The sequence below is a fragment of the Nomascus leucogenys genome, chromosome 15 (genome assembly GCF_006542625.1).
Source record: "Nomascus leucogenys isolate Asia chromosome 15, Asia_NLE_v1, whole genome shotgun sequence".
NCBI lineage: Eukaryota > Metazoa > Chordata > Mammalia > Primates > Hylobatidae > Nomascus > Nomascus leucogenys.
Genome location: NC_044395.1, coordinates 49,619,913 through 49,642,422, shown reverse-complemented (window position 1 = coordinate 49,642,422; position 22,510 = coordinate 49,619,913). Strand labels below are relative to the sequence as shown.

At 41.9% G+C, this 22,510-nt stretch overlaps 1 long non-coding RNA gene across 1 annotated transcript in view; it reads left to right on the top strand.

Moving 5' to 3' along the window:
- The first annotated feature begins 61 nt into the window (after positions 1–61).
- Positions 62–22,510, top strand: part of LOC115838593 — a 59,737-nt gene continuing 37,288 nt past the window's right edge. Inside the window, exons 1-2 of the long non-coding RNA XR_004033625.1 lie at positions 62–147; positions 2,407–2,451. This is a non-coding gene — a long non-coding RNA (uncharacterized LOC115838593). The remainder of the gene's footprint in view (positions 148–2,406; positions 2,452–22,510) is intronic.

Genomic DNA, 22,510 nt, shown 5'->3' with positions numbered 1-22,510 from the left:
GCCCCACCCTCCCTCCCTCCCCTAGCGCCCAGCCCCGCCCGCCTCCTGTCTCTTGCTTTCCTCCCACACGGATCTAGGCGCGCAGGGGCCAAGCAGGGACGCAGCCCAGTGGCTCCAGCCGCGCCGTCCTGCCCCCTCCTCCCGCAGGTGAGAAGTGCGCCCTGTTCCATCTGCCCCCTTTCCTTTCTGTCTCCTTTCAGCTGTAACCTAGGCCCATGGCCACCTTCCCGTCAGGCAGAGAAGCGTACACAAAGAACTGGGGATTTGGATTTACACCGATTGTGGCGTTCAGTCCCGGCTGTGTGACCTTGAGCAAATTGTTCAACCTCTCAGCGTCAGTCTCCTCTGTAAAGTCACTTGGGAGGATTAGAGATAAAGTGTAGAAGACTTAGCACGGTGCCTGGTACTGCGCGAGTCCACAGCTATTTTCACTCCGGACTAGCGGCGATCCGGCCCGGCCTCTCCCCGCCCCCAAACTCGCCCGACCTGCGCCGGGAGCCGCCCACCTCCAGCCGCCAGTGGGGAGGCGCCCCAGAGCTGCGGAGCTGCAGACCCGCCGACGGTCTCGCGCTCTGATTTCCTCACCGTGTGAAATGAAATTCCACAGGGGGATTCGAAAGGAAATGAGACCGGGACTCTCCGTGCTTCTCGGCCCGCCGCCCTTCCTGTCTCGGGGACACGGTTTCTAAATAAGGTTGGGAGGGTGAGAGGGCGGGAGGGGAGAGGCTTGACCTGTGCACTGGGGACGAGGAAGGCGCACAACCACCGGGACTCCTCTCTCCCGGCCTCCCGGGCACCCCCTCCCCACCAGCCTGCACCCCTTTTTTTTCTTTGCTTCTGCGTCGGTTCCTAGGGATCTGGGGATCGTGCGACCCAGGTTTGAACCCAACTGTCCTGTCTCATTACCAGCCCCCCGCGGCTTTGTGCTGGTCCACCCTCTCACTGCTTTCCAGTCGGCCAGTAAACTCCTAGCAGGTGGATTCCTCCACCCTTTACTTGTTGCTTGACTGTGTTCAAGCTATGGTGCCTCTCTGAGCCTCAAAGTGGCCGGCTGTAAAGTAGGGAAGTTCATATCCACCTCACATAGTTGTTCTAAGAGTTCAGTGAGATAATACCTGTAAATCATTTAGCAGTGTCTGAAACATAATAAATGCTGAAGAACTTGGTGATTGGTGTGTGTGTGTGTGTGTGTGTTTCCAGAACAGCTAGGGGAGATCAATTATGGGACAGCCTTCTGCTTTCCAGCCTGGTGCTAAAGACAGCTCCAACAGTCCCGGACTGAGGATCTGGGTAAAAGGCTTTTCACCCTCTTCCTGAGATCTTTTTGTCCAACACTTGCCACTGTTTTCTTGGAACTGTTTTATGCATGTTTTTATTCTCCCATTTCAGCCAATTCTGTGGCATATGGCAGAGGCTAGGTGCAAGTTGGAAGAATGTCTGTGCCACTCATGTGACACTCATATTCTGTCTTGTATTTTTAGTCTTCTTATATTGGCAACGAGACTGGACTGAGAGCAAAAATGGAATCAACTTTTTTTTGGTATTTGGCTCTGTGCCTAGAACTGTGCTGGACACGGAGAAGCTGCATTGTCTCCAGTCATCATCATAAACTCCCAATGAAGGAGGTTCCGTTAGCCCCTTATAGAGACTAGGAAACTGAGGCTAGAACCAAAATAATAGAAAATGACAAGACCAACCAAACCAGGGCCCAGAAGAGGCTCTTCAAAGATGGAAGGCAGGGCTATTTTCTCAGAAAAAATTCCCAGCTGGAAATCAATGTACTCAGCAATAGGATTGAATCTCTGTGTGCCTGTGCTGAGTAATGCATGAAACCCTTGGCCTACAGAGATGAATAAACGATCAAATGTAGAGATCAAATGATCTGTTAATCATTTGGGTTACAGAGATGAATACATAATCAGATGAATAGATCAAATGAATAGATAATCCTCATCCTTTAGGACCTCACAGGAGGAGACAAAGGATTAACAAACAATAATAACTTAGTTTGCTAAGTGTACAGATAGAGAATTATGGGTGAATTGAAGGTAGAAGTGGCTGAGTCTGGAGGGCTACTCAAAGGGGGATGACCTGCAAGACTCGTAGCTACTCAACAAAGTGAAGTTAGTATGCAATTGGCCCTTCTTCTAGGGAAGAGTGGTGGTGGTGGGGTGTGCTTTGTGCTGAAGATATACTTACATGGTTTATTGAACAGTGAACTCCCTGAGGTCAAGGAGGAGGACCTGTCCCTCATACAGGGCCTGGCACACAAGGAACATCATTTGTGCTGGGTGAAGGAATACTGTTTTCAAATCAATAACAAACCACTCATATAGAACTCTTACTTTCAGACACTGTGTTACATGCCTTACATTCTTAATTTTGTTTATTTCTCACAACTTGCAGAAACTGATGTTCTGAGAGGCCAAGCAGTTTGCCCAAGATTACACAGTAAGTCGTGGAGAAGAACTCATGCATGTCTGCCTGGCCCTAAACTCTGTGTGCATGGTACTGCTCTTGCAGAGGAAACTGCTTCACGCCCAGCCTAATCCATAGTTAAAGATGACCCTTTTGTGATCTGGACCTCTTATTCCTAGACCTGGCATCCTGCCTCAGCTTGCTTGAAGCAGTTGTCTCCTTTGAGAACACATGAAGAAGCCCCTTCCCTATCAGAAGCCTTTTCTGTCAACAGCTTTTCTTTCTAGTCACGGAACTCATCACCGGTATTTTCCAAAAAAGAAAGCTAGGGGAATCACATTTCAGTCTGAATGTGGAAAGACAACAAAGACCATAACTTAGAGCTAAATCTGAATGGCCTGGAGCCTCTCAGCCTCCCTCTCCTGGAGTGGTTTACACAGTCCACAATCTGCCACTGGTGACAGGCATGGCATGTTTGTCTTTGTTAGAGAAAACACTTCCCAAGGGAGTCCCAAGCAGAGGGATATCCACCCTGTGACATGCACAGCATTTCTGAGAGGAAAAGATAGGGGTACCTGAATAAAGTGCAGGCCATGAGCCCCTGCTAACTCTGGCTTGAGTGCCTGGGCAGTTTCCTTGGTCCAGCCTCTAAGCAGTAAAGATTCAACTACTTTGGAGCTGCAACAAACATGACTTCAACAGTCTGTTGGGCAGTTGGAGGGCTCTTCATTTGTATCTAATAAGAGGCTGGGTTCTTATTAACTACAGTGATGTGTTAATTTTTCAACCTGACCTTTTCTGCTCCAATAGATTCTTGTAATGCTTACTAAATTAAAGGCTGCATTGGAAGAGTAACATTTAGGTTAAAATGCATCACCTAAGGGGGTGGAAGCTATAAACATCCTTTCCCTCCTACGGGAAAATCTCTCATTTGCAGCTCTTTGCTAACCCAATTAAGTGCTGAAGTAGTTACCCTAGAGCCTGCTTTTTATTTCCTATGAAACAATCCAACTAATCCATATTCAGTAGCTTCCAAGAAAAGTCTTATTCCAACCACTCATGAAGAAACCAGCTTCTTTGAATCTAGATAGAACATTTAGAACTCACAAAGAGCTGTCTTGATGGAAAATGCAAGAAAGTGGTTCATTATTATCCTGCCTGGTTTTTGAGGGAAATAATTCACTGGGACTAAAACCCCGTAAATATTGGGAATTTACTGTGGAACAACAGAAGCAAAGGAAGATGCCATGCCACATTCCATCCGTTTATAAATAGGGTGTTACATCTCCCCCTGCACCCAAACTAGCTGTAAAACAAAAGTGTACCTACTGAGTAAGGTGGATGGGAACACTGGTCTTACTTCGAGCTGAGGAATCAAAGTTCCCAAGAGATTAAGTAACACCTATTAAGTGACAGAGCCAAACTCCCTTCTTAGTCCATTGCACCACTAGCTAGCAGAGAAGAATTGTCACCACAGAGCTCTTGCATGTCAAGGAATAGAAGCTCAAAATTTTTCCTCCTATCCATAAATTTAGCAAGCATTAAATGGTACATCAGACATCCTTATTTATTGGTGGTGATGAGTTAACGCAAAGATGAACAACCAAAAACCTCCAAGGAAGGCAAAAGATAATGCAAACACACTCTTAACCTCCATAGCCTCATTTCATTTCAGTGAAATTGATCAGTCAAGCTATTAACAAATGTTTAGTGATGGGTTATTGGGCACATGTCACTGAGCTGGTTACTAGGGAGTATGCAGACATGTTAAAGGTGGTTTCTGCCTTCAAGGAGCTTACAGTCACATTGAGGGAGATTAAGACATGAGACCAAGGGCGAAACAAGTTTTTTATGGTTAAGTGCATTTTGTTGACCTCTCTTATTTCCAGTCTCCCCTTGTTGTTGTACATAAGGTTCTGTATTATAAAGTTATTGGGTTTTTTTGTTTTTGTCTCTTTCACTCTCCTCTGAAGTCAGAGGCTGTGTCTTTTTCACTACTGTGCTCTTAAACAACATAGAACAATATTACCTGAGCCATAGAAGGCACTCAGTAGTTATTTGTTTAATACATAAATGAATGGTTCTGGCTATAAGTGATCTGATTATTCAGAAAAAGAGAGGCTGCATTATGAGCCGGGTATAGGCAACCACCAAAACACTACCTAAGTGGTTCCAGAATGATGGTTAAGTCAAGATTATAAACCGCTCCTCCAAGTCAGGCATGGTTCACGCTTTCAGCTTTCATCTCAAGTCAGATGTTTTGCCAATTATTTATCTTCCTTTTTATTTGACTGTGTCTATTCTGAAATCTTTTACAGTAGACAAATATCTTTTTTTTTTCTTTGAGATAAGGTCTCACTCTGTCGCCCAGGCTGGAGTGCAGTGGTGTGATCGTGGTTTACAACCTCTGCTTTCAGGGCTCAAGCGAGCCTCCAGCCTCAGCCTCCTGAGTAGCTGGGACCACAGGTGCGAGCCAACATCTGTGCTAATTTTTATATTTTTTTGTAGAGACAGGTTTCGTCATATTGCCCAGGCTGGTCTTAAACCCTTGAGTTCAAAGTGATGCACCCACCTTGGCTTCCCAAGTGCTGGGATTACAGGGATGAGCCACCGCGTCTGGCCTAAAAAAAATACCTTGACAAAAATTGTTTTTCAATTCAGAAGCAAATGTGTTTCTCTATTTCATGAATCAGCCTAAGGCTTTTTTTTTTTTTTTTTTTTTTTTCTGTGAGACGGAGTCTCGCTCTGTCACCCAGGCTGGAGTGCAGTGGCACAATCTCGGCTCACTGCTACCTCCGCCTCCCGGATTCACGCCATTCTCCTGCCTCAGCCTTCCAAGTAGCTGGGACTACAGGCGCCCACCACCATGCCTGGCTAATTTGTTATATTTTTAGTAGAGACGGGGTTTCACCGTGTTAGCCAGGATGGAGCCTAAGACATTTTTTAAATCACTGTTTACTACTGTAGTTGGTCAACCACTCATCTCATTATTGTCAGCTAAAGCCATTAGGAATCATATATGCCATGAGACTGTTGGTAAAAGCTGGGGTCTGAAGCCAAGGCATTTTAAGTCAAGGGATTACGTGTAATTGGTAAGTTTGTAGAAAAATTAGAATGTAAGCTTAGCTTTGAAGGATGGGTAGTTTTCCAAGAGACTTTGGGAAGCATGGAAAGGAAGGCACTTTTAATAATATTCTCATAGACAGCACTCTTATTAATTAATGGAGGTGAGAAATGAATATGAATGAAAATGATGCTAAATAATGACCAAAGGGTGAACTAGCTACCACACGTTGTGTATAAGCATGAACTAGATGAGATAAAGTCCCAGATGGTGGTTTTAAAACATGGCCTCAAATTCTTTGATGCTTCTCCTGTTGAAGGACGGAATTTATGTTCTCTCCCCTTGAATCAGGGAGGGTTTGTAACTTCTTCAACTGACAGAGTATGCTGTAAGTGCTACTACGTGACTTCCAAAGCTACATCATGAAAGATCATGCAATTTCTACTTTGTTTGCTAGAAAACTCACTTTGGAGCTCTGAGTGGCCTTGTAAATAGTTCTGCTACTCTAAGACTGCAAGGAGAGGCTACATGCAGGTTCTTCATTAGTCCCAGATGAGCCTGTCCTTCAGCCATCCCAAGCCAGGTGCCCAAAATGTGAGGAAAGAAGCCACCTTGAAAGTGGATTCTGTGGCTCCCGCTATTCCTAACCTCTACTGTTGGAGTCATCCCAACATCCTTGCTGTGCCTTTTCCAAATTCCTAACACATGAAATCTGTGATGGTCATTGTTTTATTCCTATAGGTTTAGATTGGTTTGTTGTTTAGCAACAAATAACCAGGACAGAATTAAATAACAAGATATCAAAGGAGAGAGTGACTCAGCTAGGAAAAGAATGATTATCACCCAAAGATGAATAAAGGGACATTATAGTCTCTCTCGGGGAGAGGGATAGCACATTTTTAGTTGCATGAGGGACAATTGTGTATTGTGAAGGGAAAGCATTATTTTGCTCTTTATTTGGAAGTTAAGTGTGGTTAAAAGAAGTGTGTATGCATCCCAGGCTGACAAGGAGTAGACTCTACTAGTTTCGTATTATATTAATCTAGCTAAGTTGAAACGAACTTTCCTAGAATCTCCTTCCTACATGGTTCTAGATTAGGGTAAGCTACAAGAAAAAGTAACACAAGATTGGGGAGGTAGATGTGAAGCAGCATTTTTATGCTCTGAAAGTCAGTGCTGGGTACCAGGCACCATGGTGGCTCATGTGCGTTGTTACTGATCTGCTGGCTTACCTGTTGGCATGGGGTAGCACCTGGGCCTGCAGTTCCTCCAACTCCTGATGATCTTCTCCTTTATTTTCTCTGAGTCCTGGGCCAGGTGCTTGAGTAGTTGTGTTGCTAAGAACTCCAGCTTCTGCAAGTCACCTGCATTATCAAGCTTAGAGGTGATTAAAGACAGACATGGCATCCAGTTTGTCCCTGTGGGTTCCACTTTGCCCCTGATTTCCCAAACTTCACACCTAGCTTTCCTTTTTTTAAAGGAGTAGTGCTGCAATAAACATACATGTGGAGGTATCTTTATGGTAAAATGATTTATAATCCTTTGGGTATATATCCAGTAATGGGATTGCTGTGTCAAATGGTATTTCTAGTTCTAGATTCTTGAGGAATCGCCACACTGTCTTCCACAATGGTTGAACTAATTTACACTCCCACCAACAGTGTAAATGTTCCTGTTTTTCCACACTGTCTCCAGCATCTGTTGTTTCCTGACTTTTTAATGATCCCCATTCTAACTGGCGTGAGATGGTATCTCATTGTGGTTTTGATTTGCATTTCTCTGATGACCTCTGATGATGAGCATTTCTTCATATGTCTGTTGACTGCATAAATGTCTTCTTTTGAGAAGTGTCTGTTCATATCCTTTGCCCACTTTTTGATGGGGTTGTTTATTTTTTCTTGTAAATTTGTTTAAGTTCTTTGTAGATTCTGGATATTAGCCCTTTGTCAGATGGATGGATTGTGAAAATTTTCTCCCATTCTATAGGTTGCCTGTTCACTCTCATGATAGTTTCTTTTGCTGTGCAGAAACTCTTTAGTTTAATTAGATCCCATTTGTGTATTTTGGCTTTTGTTGCCATTACTTTTGGTGTTTCAGTCATGAAGTCTTTGCCCATGCCTATGTCCTGAATGGTATTGCCTAGGTTTTCTTATAGGGATTTTATGGTTTTAGATCTTAATATTTAAGTCTTTAATCCACCTTGAGTTAATTTTTGTATACGGTGTAAGGAAGGGATCCAGTTTCAGCTTTCTACATATGGCTAGCCAGTTTTCCCAGCACCATTTATTAAATAGGGAATCCTTTCCCCATTGCTTGTTTTTGTCAGGTTTGTCAAAGACCAGATGGTTGTAGATGTGTGGTGTCATTTCTGAGGCCTCTATTCTGTTCCATTTGTCTATATGTCTGTTTTGGTACCAGTACCATGCGTTGTGGGTTACAATAGCCTTATAGTATGGTTTGAAGTTAGGTAGCTTGATGCCTCCAGCTTTGTTCTTTTTGCTTAGGATTGTCTTGGTTATGTGGGCTCTTTTTTGGTTCCATATGAAATTTAAAGTAGTTTTTTCCAATTCTGTGAAGAATGTCAGTGGTAGCTTGATGGGGATGGCACTGAATCTACAAATTACCTTGGGCAGTATGGCCATTTTTACAATATTGATTCTTCCTATCCATGAGCATGGAATGTTCTTCCATTTGTTTGTGTCCTTTTTTATTTCGTTGAGCAGTGGTTTGTAGTTCTCCTTGAAGAGGTCCTTCACATCCCTTGTAAGTTGGATTCCTAGGTATTTTATTCTCTTCGTAGTAATTGTGAATGAGAGTTCACTCATGATTTGGCTCTTTGTCTGTTCTTGGTGTATAGGAATGCTTGTGATTTTTGCATATTGATTTTGTATCCTGAGACTTTGCTGAAGTTGCCTATCAGCTTAAGGAGATTTTGGGCTGAGACAATGGGATTTTCTACATATACAATCATGTCATCTGCAAACAGGGACAATTTGACTTCCTGTTTTCCTAATTGAATATCCTGTATTTCTTTCTCTTGCCTGATTGCCCTGGCCAGAAATTCCAATACCATGTTGAATAGGAGTGGTGAGAGAGGGCATCCTTGTCTTGTGCCAGTTTTCAAAGGGAATGCTTCTAGTTTTTGCCCATTCAATATGATATTGGCTGTGGGTTTGTCATAAATAGCTCTTATTATTTTGAGATACATTCCATCAACACTTAGTTTACTGAGGGTTTTTAGCATGAAAGACTGTTGAATTTTGTCAAAGGCCTTTTCTGCATCTATTGAGATAATCATGTGGTTTTTCTCATTGGTTCTGTTTATGTGATGGATTACATTTATTGATTTGCGTATGTTGAACCAGCCTTGCATCCCAGGGATGAAGCCCACTTGATCATGGTGTATAAGCTTTTTGATGTGCTGCTGGATTCGGTTTGCCAGTATTTTATTGAGGATTTTTGCATCAATGTTCATCAAGGATATTGGTCTGAAATTCTCTTTTTTGGTTATGTCTCTGCCAGGCTTTGGTATCAGGACGATGCTGGCCTCATAAAATGTGTCACGGAGGATTCCCTCTTTTTCTATTGATTGGAATAGTTTCAGAAGGAATGGTACTAGCTTCTCTTTGTACCTCTGGTAGAATTCAGATGTGAATCCGTCTGTTCCTGGACTTTTTTTGGTTGGTAAGCTATTAATTATTGCCTCAATTTCAGAACCTGTTACTGGTCTATTCAGAGATTCAACTTCTTCCTGGTTTAGTCTAGGGAGGGTGTATGTGTCCAGGAATTTATCCATTTCTTCTAGATTTTCTAGTTTATTTGCGTAGAGGTGTTGATAGTATTCTCTAATGGTAGTTTGTATTTCTGTGGGATCAGTGTCCCCTTTATCATTTTTTATTGCATCTATTTGATTCTGCTCTCTCTTCTTCATTAGTCTAGCTAGCGGTCTGTGTATTTTGTTGATAGTTTCAAAAAACCAGCTCCTGGATTCATTGATTTTTTTGAAGGGTTTTTTGTGTCTCTATCTCCTGCAGTTCTGCTCTGATCTTAGTTATTTCTTGCCTTCTGCTAGCTTTTGAATTTGTTTGCTCTTGCTTCTCCTGTTCTTTAAATTGTAATGTTAGGGTGTTGATTTTAGATCTTTCCTGCTTTCTTTTGTAAACATTTAGTGCTATAAATTTCCCTCTACACACTGCTTTAAATGTGTCCCAGAGATTCTGGTACATTGTGTCTTTGTTATCATTGGTTTCAAAGAACATCTTTATTTCTGCCTTCATTTCATTATTTACCCAGTAGTCATTTAGGCGCAGGTTGTGCAGTTTCCATGTAGTTGTGCGGTTTTGAGTGAGTTTCTTAATCCTGAGTTCTAATTTGATTGCACTGTGGTCTGAGAGACAGTTTGTTGTGATTTCTGTTCTTTTACATTTGCTGAGGAGTGTTTTACTTCCAATTATATGGTCAATTTTGGAATAAGTGCGATGTGGTGCCAAAAGAATGTATATTCTGTTGATTTAGGGTGAAGAGTTCTGTAGATGTCTATTAGGTCCACTTGGTCCAGAGCTGAGTTCAAGTTCTGTATATCCTTGTTAATTTTCTGTCTCGTTGATGTGTCTAATGTTGACAGTGGGGTGTTAAAGTCGCCCATTATTATTGTGTGGGAGTCTAAGTCTCTTTGTAGGTCTCTAAGAACTTGCTTTATGAATCTGGGAGCTCCTATATTGGGTCCATATATATTTAGGATAGTTAGCTCTTCTTGTTTAAGTGATCCCTTTACCATTATGTAATGGCCTTCTTTGTCTCTTTTGATCTTTGTTGGTTTAAAGTCTATTTTATCAGAGACCAGGATTGCAACCCCTGCATTTTTTTTGCTTTCCATTTGCTTGGTAGGTCTTCCTCCATCCATTTATTTTGAGCCAATGTGTGTCTTTGCCCATGAGCTGGGTCCCCTGAATACAGCACATCGATGGATCCTGACTCTTTATCCAATTTGCCAGTCTGTGTCTTGTAATTGGGGCATTTAGCCCATTTACATTTAAGGTTAATATTGTTATGTGTAAATTTGATCCTGTCATTATGATGCTAGCTGGTTATTTCGCCCATTAATTGATGCAGTTTTTTTATAGTGTTGATGGTCTTTACAATTTGGCATATTTTTGCAGTGCCTGGTACCGGTTGTTCCTTTCCATGTTTAGTGCTTCCTTCAGGATCTCTTGTGAGGCAGGCCTGGTGGTGACAAAATCTCTCAGCATTTGCTTGTCTGTAAAGGATTTTATTTCTTCTTCACTTATGAAGCTTAGTTTGGGTGGATATGAAATTCTGGGTTGAAAATTATTTTCTTTAAGAATGTTGAATATTGGCCCCCACTCTCTTCTGGCTTGTAGGGTTTCTGCCAAGAGATCCGCTGTTAGTCTGATGGGCTTCCCTTTATGGGTAACCTGACCTTTCTCTCTAGCTCTCCTTAACATTTTTTCCTTCATTTCAATCTTGGTGAATCTGACAATTATGTGTCTTAGGGTTGCTCTTCTTGAGGAGTGTCTTTTTGGTGTTCTCTGTATTTCTTGAAGAATGTTGGCCTGTCTTGCTAGGTTGTATCCTGAAGAGTGTTTTCAAACTCGATTCCATTCTCCTCGTCACTTTCAGGTACAGCAGTCAAATGTAGATTTGGTCTTTTCACATAGTCCCATATTTCTTGGAGGCTTTGTTCATTTCTTTTCACTCTTTTCTCTCTAATCTTGTCTTCTCGCTTTATTTCATTAATTTGATCTTCAATCACTGATATCCTTTCTTCCGCTTGATCGAATCAGCTATTGAAGCTTGTGTATGCTTCACGAAGTTCTCATACTGTGGTTTTCAGCTCCATCAGGTCATTTAAGCTCTTCTCTTCACTGGATATTCGTGTTAGCCATTCGTCTAACCTTTTTTCAAGGTTTTTAGCTTCCTTGTGATGGGTTAGAACATGCTTCTTTAGCTCAGAGAAGTTTGCTATTACCGACCTTCTGAAGCCTACTTCTGTCAACTTGTCAAACTCATTCTCCATCCAGTTTTGTTCCCTTGCTGGCAAGGAGTTATGTTCCTTTGGAGTAGAAGAGGCATTCTGGTTTTTGGAATTTTCAGCCTTTCTGCTCTGTTTTCTCCCCATCTTTGTGGTTTTATCTACCTTTGGTTTTTGTTGTTGGTGACCTATGGATGGGGTTTTGGTGTGGATGTCCTTTTGGTTGATGTTGATGCTATTCCTTTCTGTTTGTTATCCTTCTAACAGACAGGCCCCTCAGCTTCAGGTCTGTTGGAGTTTGCTGGAGGTCCACTCCAGACCCTGTTTGCCTGGGTATCACCAGAGGAGGCTGCAGAACAGCAAATATTGCTGCCAACATGTTCCTTCCTCTGGAAGCTTCATCCCAGAGGGGCACCCGCTTGTATGAGGTGTCTGTCAGCCCCTACTGGGAGGTATCTCCCTTCCCTGTCAGGCTACATGGGGGTCAGGGACCCACTTGAGGAGGCAGTCTTTCCATTATTGGAGCTCGAATACTGTGCTGGGAGAATCACTGCTCTCTTCAGAGCTGTCAGGCAGGGACGTTTAAGTCTCTAGAAGCTATCTGCTGCCATTTGTTCAGATATGCCCTGCCTCCAGAGGTGGAATCTAGAGAGGCAGTAGGCCTTGCTGAGTTGCAGTGGGCTCTGCCCAGTTCGAGCTTCCCTGCTGCTTTGTTTACACTGTGAGCATAGAACCACCTACTCAAGTCTCATCAATGGCGGACGCCCCTCCCCCCATCAAGCCCCAGCATCCCAGGTTGATCTCAGACGGCTGCGCTAGCAGCAAGCAAGACTTGTGGGCGTGTGACCCACCAAGCCAGGCACAGGAGGGAATCTCCTGGTCTGCCAGTTGCGAAGACCATGGAAAAAGCATGGTATTTGGGCAGGAGTGTACCGTTCCTCCAGGTACGGTCACTCATGGCTTCCGTTGGTTAGGAAAGGGAAATTCCCTGATCCCTTGTGCTTCCTGGGTGAGGTGACGCCCCACCCTACTTCGGCTCACCCTCCGTGGGCCACACCCACTGTCCAACCAGTCCCAGTGTGATGAACCAGGTACCTCCACTGGAAATGCAGAAATCACCTGTCTTTTGCGTCGATCTTGCTGGGAGCTGTAGACTGGAGCTCTTCCTATCCTGCCATCTTGGAAGCAACCCCCGCCCACCTCAGTGTATATTTCTTTCTTTTTTTTGAAACGGAGGCTCGCTCTGTCGCCCAGGCTGGAGTGCAGTGGTGCAATCTCGGCCCACTGCAAGCTCCGCCTCCCGGGTTCATGCAATATTTCTTAAATGAATAAATCTTTACAGTACCTAGTATTAGTCTCCTCATTTTGCAGATGAGGAAACAGAGTATCTGATAGATTAAGAAACTTGCCTGAAGTCCCACAGTAAATGGCCGAGTTGATATCCAACACAGGTCTGTCTGACTCTACAGCCTGTGCTTTTAATCATTAATGCATGCTACCTTAGACAGCTTCATTGCCTCCATAGGTTTTCTCTGTAAGATTTATTAGAGGATATTAGCATTGCAAGGAAATTTGATAATCAGCTAGTTCCTTGCCTAGTCATTATAGTAAGTTTAATCAGTTAACAACTATTGATTGAGTTTTTATGGTATATATTGCTAAGGTAACTGAAATCCCTCCCCAAGATAGGATAGACATGAAGAATCACTCATTTATTACATCCTGAAAATTTCCACATGCCTACATTTTTATCTGATTTTCGTTCAGTAGCCCTTCAGAAGTTTAAGACCAGCCTGGCCAACGTGGCAAAACCCCCTTTCTACTCAAAAATACAAAAATTAGCTGGGTGTGGTGGCATGCACCTGTAATTCTAGCTACTCGGTAGATTGAGGCAGGAGAATCGCTTGAATCTGGAGATTGCAGTGAGCCAAGATCACACCATGCACTCTAGCCTGGGCAACAGAGTGAGACTCTCTCAAAAAAAAAAAAAAAAAAAAAAAAAAGAAAACAGTTTTCACACCAATGTAAAGAAACGGTAGCAGTTGATAGTATCCATTAGACTATCAGAGACCTAGAAGGAATCTTCCAGATCATCTGCTACTGAACACCACTTAACAGATAAAGCAGTTGAGACCCAGTGAATGGAAATGACTTATCTATACAGGGTTAAAAGTAGAGGTCCCTTACCCTGTTATCAGGACCCTTCCCACCATATCTAACTCTGTCTTTCCTCCACCTACCTTCTCCAGAAACTAGGATTTCTGTGGAAACCGGGTTATGGGGTAAATAGCAGCAAACCTGTCAATCAGACCTGAGACTTCAGACTGCATATACCAGGAGCTAGGTCACAGGTTGCTGTGTATAATCCAGCGCTTTCCTGTTCTCTATATTACTGCCTCACGTTGTCATTTGCTCACTAAGAATGAATAAACATTCCCTGCCTGCCTGTCCTTCAGAGTGGCCAATCACTCCTCTCCCTCTGCCATCCCATTTCTCCTTCCTCCTTTTCAAAACATTTGTGTTCAGGAAGGCATTGTGTTGAATGACTTTCTCATTTCTGCCCCTGTGTTGCTGTTTAAGCCTTCCTTGAGGGACAAGCTAATGAGGTCTGAATTATAGCATCCACATGAGACCAGAGTGGTAGAGGCTGTTTGGCTCAGAGAATGTCAGAAGTGGAAGATAACTTAGAGACCAAAATGTCTACCTCATTGCCCCATCTTGAAGATAAATGGAGATAGCAAGAGAAAGGGAAATGTTAATTGACTGTTCATGTTGCTATTGCTAGCTAGATGCAGAGTATGGCTAGACCCCAGGCCTTCTGACTTCCCAGTTCAGTACTTAGTATTAATACATTACACTGAAGCCTTGGCACTTAGAACACAAGGGATATAATGAGCCCCCAGGAAAGGATGTTGACCAATTGATAATAATTTCCAGCAAGAAAATGAAGAAATTATGTTTCCTTCTTAGAGGAATTCCCCACCATAGTTACCTTCTCCAGGAAAAACAAAAGCAAAAACAAAATTTCTTTACCATCCAAGGGTCTTCTTGAAAATTAAAGAGATAACTATATGAAGGTCCTTAACACTGGGCTTGGAAAATACTGTTAGATTTCTTTTCCCTCCAGCTTTATTGAGGTGTTTTTGACAAATAAAAATTGTATATATTTATGGTGTACAATATGATGTTTAGATACATGTATATACCGTGCAATGATTACAGTAAACCTAATGTACATTTCCATCACACCTCACATAGTTACCTTTTGTGTAGGTCTGTGGTGAGAACATTGAAGATCAAATCTCTTAGCAAATTTCAAGTATACAATACATTATTATTAACTATAATCATCATGCTATACATTAGATCTCTAAAACTTATTCATTCTGCATAACTGAAACTTCGTACCCTTTGACCAGCATCCTCCCATTTCCCCAATCCCTCAGTCCCTGGCAACCACCACTCTACTCTCTGCTTCTATGAGTTTGAGTTTTTTAGATGCTACGTATAGGTGAGATTATGCAGTATTTGTCCTTTTGTGTCTGGCTTATTTCACTTAGCATAATGTCCTCCAGATTCATATATGTTGTCACAAATGGTAGAATTTTCTTTTTTTATAAGACTGAATAATATTCCTGTGTGTGTGTATGTGTGTGTGAAATTTTCTTTATCTTTTTATCTGTCACTGATGGTAGTTTGATTCTGTACGTTGGCTACTGTGAATAGTGCTGCAGTGAAGAACGGGGTAGAGATATCAGAGATACTGATTCCTATTCCTTTGAATATATACCCAGATGTGGGATTGTTGTGGCATATTATAGTTCTATTTTTAATTTTTTGAGGATATACTGATTTCCTTTCTTTGGTTGTTATTTTGCATAATAGCTATACCAGTTTACATTCCCACCAACAGTGGACAAGGATTCCCTTTTCTCCACGTCCTTACCAACGCTTGTTATATTTTGTCTTTTTGATGATAGCCGTTCTAACAGATGTGAGGTAATATCTCATTGTGGTTTTGATTTGCATTTGTCTGATGATTAGTAATGTTGAGCACCTTTTCATATACCTGTTGGCCATTTGTGTGTCTTTTGAGAAATGTCCGTTTAGGTCTGTTGCCCGTTTTTAAAATTGGGTTGTTTTCTTGCTATTGAGTTGTTAGAGTTTCTTTTGTATTTTGGATATTAACCTCTTATCAGATATATCATTTACAAATATTTTTATCCCATTATATAACTTACCTTTTCATTTTGTTGATTATTTCCTTCGCTGTGCAGAAATTTTTAGTTTGATGCCATCCAATTAGTTTATTTTTGCTTTTGTTGCCTGTGCTTTTAGGGTAATTTTTTAAAAAAATTCAGCTGGGCACAGTGGCTCATGCCTGTAATCCCAGCACCTTGGGAAGCTGAGACGGGTGGATCACCTGAGGTCAGGAGTTCGAAACCAGCCTGGTCAATAGGGCAAAACCCCATCTCTATTAAAAATACTAGCCGGGTGTGGTGGCAGGCACCTGTAATCCCAGCTACTCAGGAGGCTGAGGCAGGAGAATCACTTGAACCCAGGAGGTGGAGGTTGCAGTGAGCCAAGATTGCGCCATTGCACTCCAGCCTGGGTGACAGAGCGAGACTCTGTCTCAAAAAATAAAAATAAAAAATTCATTGCCAAGATCAATGTCAAGAAGATTTTCTCTATATCTTTTGTTCTAGTAGTTCAAGTCTTACATTTAAGTCTTTTTTTTTTCTTTTCCTTTTTTTTTTTTTTTACAGATGGGGTGGGGAGGGAGGGTCTCATGATGTTGCCTAGGCTGGTCTTGAACTCCAGGCTTCAAACAATCCTCCTGCCTGGCCTCCTAAAGTACCGAGATTACAGGCATGAGCCACCATGCCCAACCACATTTAAGTCTGCAATTCATTTTGAGTTCGTTTTTGTATGTAGTTTAAGATAAGGCCTAATTTCATTTTCTGCATGTGGATATCCAGTTTTCCCAGCACCATTTATTAAAGAGGTTTACTACTTTAAAAAATCTTTACAGAAATTAGCCGGATGTGGTTGTGGGCACCTGTGGCCCTAGCTCCTCATGAGGCTGAGGTAGGAGAATTGCCAGAACCCAGGAGGCAGAGGTTGCAGTGAGCCGAGATCTTGCCACTGCACTCCAGCCTGGGTGACAAAGCGAGACTCTGTCTCAAAAAAAAAAAAAAAAGAAAAACTTCTTGTCATTGATGTTTGAGAATTTGATTATAATATCTTGGTGAGGCCAGGTGTGGTGGCTCACGCCTGTAATCCCAGCACTTTGGGAGGCTGAGGCAGGTGGATCACAAGGTCAGGAGTTCGAGACCAGCCTGGCCAAGATTATGAAACCCTGTCTCTACTAAAAATATAAAAATTAGTCGGGCGCAGTGGCAGGCATCTGTAATCCCCACTACTCGGGAGGCTGAGGCAGGAGAATTGCTTGAGTTGGGAGGCGGAGGTTACAGTGAGCCGAGATCGCGCCACTGCACTTTAGCCTGGGCAACAGAGCAAGATTTCATCTCAAAAAAATAATAATAATAATAATATAATGTCTTGGTGAAGATCTGTTTTTGTGTTTTTTGGGGGGCTTCATGTGTCTGAATGTTCATTTCCTTCTCCAGACTGGGGCGGGCTGGCGGGGGTTTCTGTTATTTCTTTCTTTAAATAAGCTTTTTGCCCCTTTCTCTTTCTTTCCCCCTTTTGAATATCCTATGATGTGAGTATTGGTTCACTTGATGTTGTCCCATAAATCCCATAGGCTTTCTTCACTCTCTTTTGTCATTTTGTTGTCGTTGTTGTTTTCTTGCTGGGTAATTTCAAATGACCTGTCTTTGAGACCACTGATTCTTTCTTTTGGTTGACTGAGTCTGCTGTTGAAGATCTCAGTGGAATTTTTCAGTTTGGTCATTGTATTCTTCAATTCCAGAATTTTTAAAAATGATTTCTATTTGTTGAACTTCTCATTTTGTTCATGTATTGTTTCTGTGATTTTTGTTTGTTTAGTTGTTTATCTGTGTTCTCTTGTCACTCAGTGAATTTATTTAAGACAATTATTTATAATTGTTTCTTAAGCAGTTCATAGATGTCCATTTCTTTAGGGTTGATTACTTGTGCTTTATTTTGTTCCTTTGGTGGTGATCCTGGTGGTCTTGTGTTGGTGTCTGTGCATTTGAAGAAGTAGTACTTTTTCCCACCTTTGCAAACTGGCTTCAACAGGGAAAGACCTTCACTAGTTAGCCTATCCAGAGATACTGGGTGGGCTAACTGGTGGGATTTATGGATGGGCTTGCTGTTGGAGTCCTCAAGTAGCTGACCTGGTTCCTGGGTCTGTGAATGGGATGGTCCTGGTGTCTGGGTCCACAGTGGCCAGCCTGGTGCCTGGGTTTGCAGGGTGGCCTGAAGGTCTACTTAGGCAAACCTGTAGCTCAGGTCTTCATGGGTGGGCCTGGTATCTGGGTCTGCAGGGGCAGACCTAAATCCTGAGTCTGCTAGAGTCTGGGCTGTGGAAGATGGCTTGGAGTATGGGTTTGTGGTTATCAGCCTTGTACCTGAGGCTGCAGGACCCAGCCTGGCACTAGGGTGGGCCTCTGTTAGCTTTATTTCAAGTGTTTCTTGTGGCATTGAGTTCAAACTTGTCTGTGTTATAGTAGTACTTAAGTTAAATAATTTTCCACTCTCATTGTAAAGTTAAGTCATCTTAAAACTTTTAGTCAAGGTGATGCTGTGGTGAAGCTCTAGGGACATAATTTGTCTTATCTTGTTGAATAGCACACCCGAGAATTACACATTATGTCATTCTTTATCCTATGGTGGGGCAGCAAATAATAGCTAAAGTGCTTTACATATACTAAGTTAATGTGATACTCTAAAAGGTAAGAACTATTGTTGTGTCTATTTATCAGAAAAGAAAATTTGTAGGGATCAAAGCATTGGTCCAAGGTTACAATACAGGGCCAAATCAGATCTATCAATAGCTACAGCTAGCAAATTAGAGCCAGAGAGATGTTGTTAGCAATTCTAACTAAACATTGTATTAGTTTTATGGTATGGGTCAACTCAATGTTTATAAGCCTCAGTGTTCACATCTCTAAAATTGAGATAATAAAAATTTGTGAGTGGCTGGTGTAAGAATTGTGTATGACATAATTCTAGCCAATGAGATTGAAATAGATATGGGGGTGGTGAATTTAGAGGGCCCACCTTTTGGGACATTTTCCTTAACTTCTAGAAAGGGTGTGGCAGAAAGACCAACCTCCTCCTTTTACTCCAGCTTTTTGATGTTGTGTGAAGAAGTGATGGCTGGAACTGTTGCTGCTATCTTGCTACCAGAAGAGGTATAGGCCAAATGATGAAGAAGACTATGATTGTTAATTTTATGTCAACTTGACTGGGATAAAGAGTACTTAGATATTTGGTTGAACATTATTTTGGATGTTTCTGTGATGGTGTATTTGGATGAGTTTAACATTTAAATCAATAGACTGAGTAAGGCAGATTGCCTTCCCCAATGACTCAATCAGTTAAAGGCATGAATAGAACAAAAAGGCTGACCCTCCCCAGAATAAAAGAGAATTCTTCCTCCCTGATTGCTGTCAATCTGAGATATCAGTTTTTTTTTCCTGCCTTTGGACTGGAACTTAAACATCTGTTCTTCCTGGGTCTCATGCCTGCTGGCCTGCAGACTGGAACTACACTATTGGCTCTCCTGGGTCTTAGGCCATCAGACTCAGACTATAACTATGCCGTCAGCTCTCCTGAGTTTTCAGCTTTCCAGCTTACCCTGCAGAGCTTGGGAGTAAGCAGATTCCATAGTCACGTGAGCCATTTCCTCATAATAAACACACACACATACACTATGTGTTCTGTTTCTCCCGAGAACCCTAACACAATGAGAGAACAGGAAAATGGAAAGAACATGGTTCTTGCAGAGGTGGTTGAGTTACTGAATTAATCAGCCTAATAAACTCTATGTTTAGATACATCGTTAAATGAAATACTTTTTTATTCTTATTTTAGCTACTTTTAGTTGGTCTCCTATTTCTGTCATCTGAAGGCATCACAGTAGTTCCAGAAATCAAAGTAGTAGGACTGTTGTGAAAATTTAATGGTGGTCCATAAATATTAGTTCTCTTCCCAGCATCTAAATTATAGCCCAAGCCACACTTCTTCATAATAATAATCCCTTAAGTGATATAGTCTTCTGTTTGTCATGGAGACATTCCGTAGACATTTTTCTACTAGACTGTTTCTTAAAAGTAGGAACCATGTTAAGTTTGTCTCTATTTCTAGCACAGATGCTGCATGTTTCTTAGACTACATCTTTTAATGGATTTGATCCTCAATAACATTGATGCTCACTTGGAAGTAATTACCTAGGAGCTGGGCAAAGTTATCTTGACACAACTGTAGATGTATACCTCATAGTAGAGTTGTTGTTATAGGACAGTCAATTTGGTTCTTTGATTGGCAAACCTTATATTGACAAGGATGTGCTTACATGTAAACTGCTGTTATGCTATTATCTAAGGCCTATGCTATGTTAAAGGCACCATTTTAACTTAATAACCAGTTGCCCTATAATTGAACCATCATGTGAAAATTCCATGACTGTTAGGATTGCCACCAAGGACAGACTTAGGATGCTTGGAAGGGCTTGGCTTACCTCAGGTCTCTGGGAAAAGCAATAGAAAAATGCTAAATATGATTCTGAAATGTAAACTAGAATTTCAAGGATAGTTAGCCATGACCTAGCTGCTTCTGCCTGCTGGAGGGTATGTCTTTTTTATATACTATAGGCCAGAAATAGTAAAGAGAGGGGGAAAAAGGATCCCTGTAAGAGATAGGTTTGTGTATATATAAGGGGAGGAAAGGTGGAGTGGAGGGAGGTTATCAAGAGAAAGGAAGCCTATGGCTGTTGTATCTCTTGGCTTCTCCCCAGAAGAGCCTTTCTAAGGGACTTTCAACTCTTCACTAAGATGCCCATGTAGACTTTGTGGATGAAGGGAATCCTTAACCAAGGAGCCTTTTTTTTTCCTGCTCAGCAAGCCTGTAAAAAAACGATTATATCAGACAGTTGTTCCCTAATTTAACCTCTAGAGACTCTAGAATCTGGAAGGTCAGGTGCATGGTACAGGAAATTGCATTTTCCTTCAAGTATCCCAGGTGATGGTGTCAGTAATTTTTCAGACTTTACTTTGGGTATTACTAATACAGGAACATCTGAGCTAGGCAACTTATATTGAGAAGGCCTCTGCCAGCTGATTGCTATGACCTGAAATATCTTTGTTAGGGTCTGCCTGAGAGAGTAGAGAATGTAGGTGGAAACTGAGTCTAGAGACCATGATGCTTCGATGTTTTCTTTAGGAGTTTCTCATGGTCTCCTCTGCTCACAACAGGAACCTATACTCTAAATAAAGGGTTGCTTCTAGCCCATTTTCTGTGAGAATTTAGTAAAGCCATTCTCTCTAGGTAGATACCACCCTGTGGGGTTCACAGCTTGGTAAGGGAAGTAAGGCTAGATTTTAGCCCCACTTGCCCAAATCAGGGTATTTTTGTGTACTGTACAATCTGTACAACTGTACATGATGTCCTTACATAACCCTTCTGCTGGTTTTCACTGAGGAAGGAGCATTTGAGGATTAATAAGATAAACAAAATGAGCTCTTTGGGGTACCCAATAAAGCCCTAAACAAACAGCATTATTTTCATTCCTGAGTTCAAACTAAATTAAATAAGTAAGTCAAAATATTACCTTCATTAATGAGAGAGGCTAGACTGGTCAGTGAATGCTATAGCTCTAATGATAGCTGCCCTTTATTCACTAACTCATATATATACCAGGTACTGAATTTATATTATTTCTAAACTTCCTCCCCAAGTTTTGGAGTTAAATATTATGATCCCCATTGTGTAGATGGAGAAACTGAGTTAGTAAGTTGGAGAAGCAGGATTCAACCCTAGACCTGACTAGACCCAAAGCTCCCAGCTTCTTATTTGGCACTGCTGTTTCTGGGGAATGAGCTGGAACTTCTACAACCAAAACCCAATTAAATCAACCAACAATTCTTATGAGATTTCCAAAGTTGTCTCCTGACAGAGTTTTTCTCTTTCCCTGAGGTTCTCCTCTGGCATAAGCCAGAAGGCCTGGCTCTTCCAGCAGATGCAGAAATGTGTAAAGCCTTGGGTCTTCCAATTCCAGGTTATTTTTCATTGCCCCTGGGAGCACTAGGTCTAATGCCAGCACGGATGTACTATTTTGAAACGAAATGCATTTCTCAGAAAACTCAGGCAGAGTGCCATTCAAGGATATATTTTATATCATAACCCCACAGTGCAGTATCACTGCTACTGTCCTTCAGCCTGGGCCTTGCTGTCTATGGAGAAGAATTGCTTTATTTAGTGTTTACCTCCCAAGCATGTTGGGAAAACCACAATAAAACCCAAAGGGGTAGGCTACTTTCATCATTTCACGTGGCTTTCATCATTACAAAGATACATTTTTTCATGGGATTGTTCTTGTCTTAGGTCATGTTCCTTAGAAACCAACCCTGAGATGGGGATTTGTGCTCAAGTGATTTACTGAGTGTTTTTAAGAAGCGGAGTGAGACATAGGTGGGAATTGAACAATGAGAACACTTGGACACAGGGTAGGGAACATCACACATTGAGGCCTGTCGTGAGGTGGGAGGAGGGGGGAGGGATAGCATTAGGAGATATACCTAATGTAAATGACGAATTAATGGGTGCAGCCAACATGGCACATGTATACATATGTAACAAACCTGCATATTGTGCACATGTACCCTAGAACTTAAAGTATAAAAAAAAAAAAAAAGAAGGGGAGTGAGAGAAACAGGACAGGACAGAGAAAGGTGTTAACCAAGAATTTGGCTTCTACTGACGTCTTGCTTCACCCTGATCTCATGAGGAGCACTGAATCACAAATTGTACCACAGAGTTAAACCCACTTTAAAGTTGAGGGGGTGCGGCTTGCCTTTTGTACTCTCCATGACAGCTAGTCATCGGCC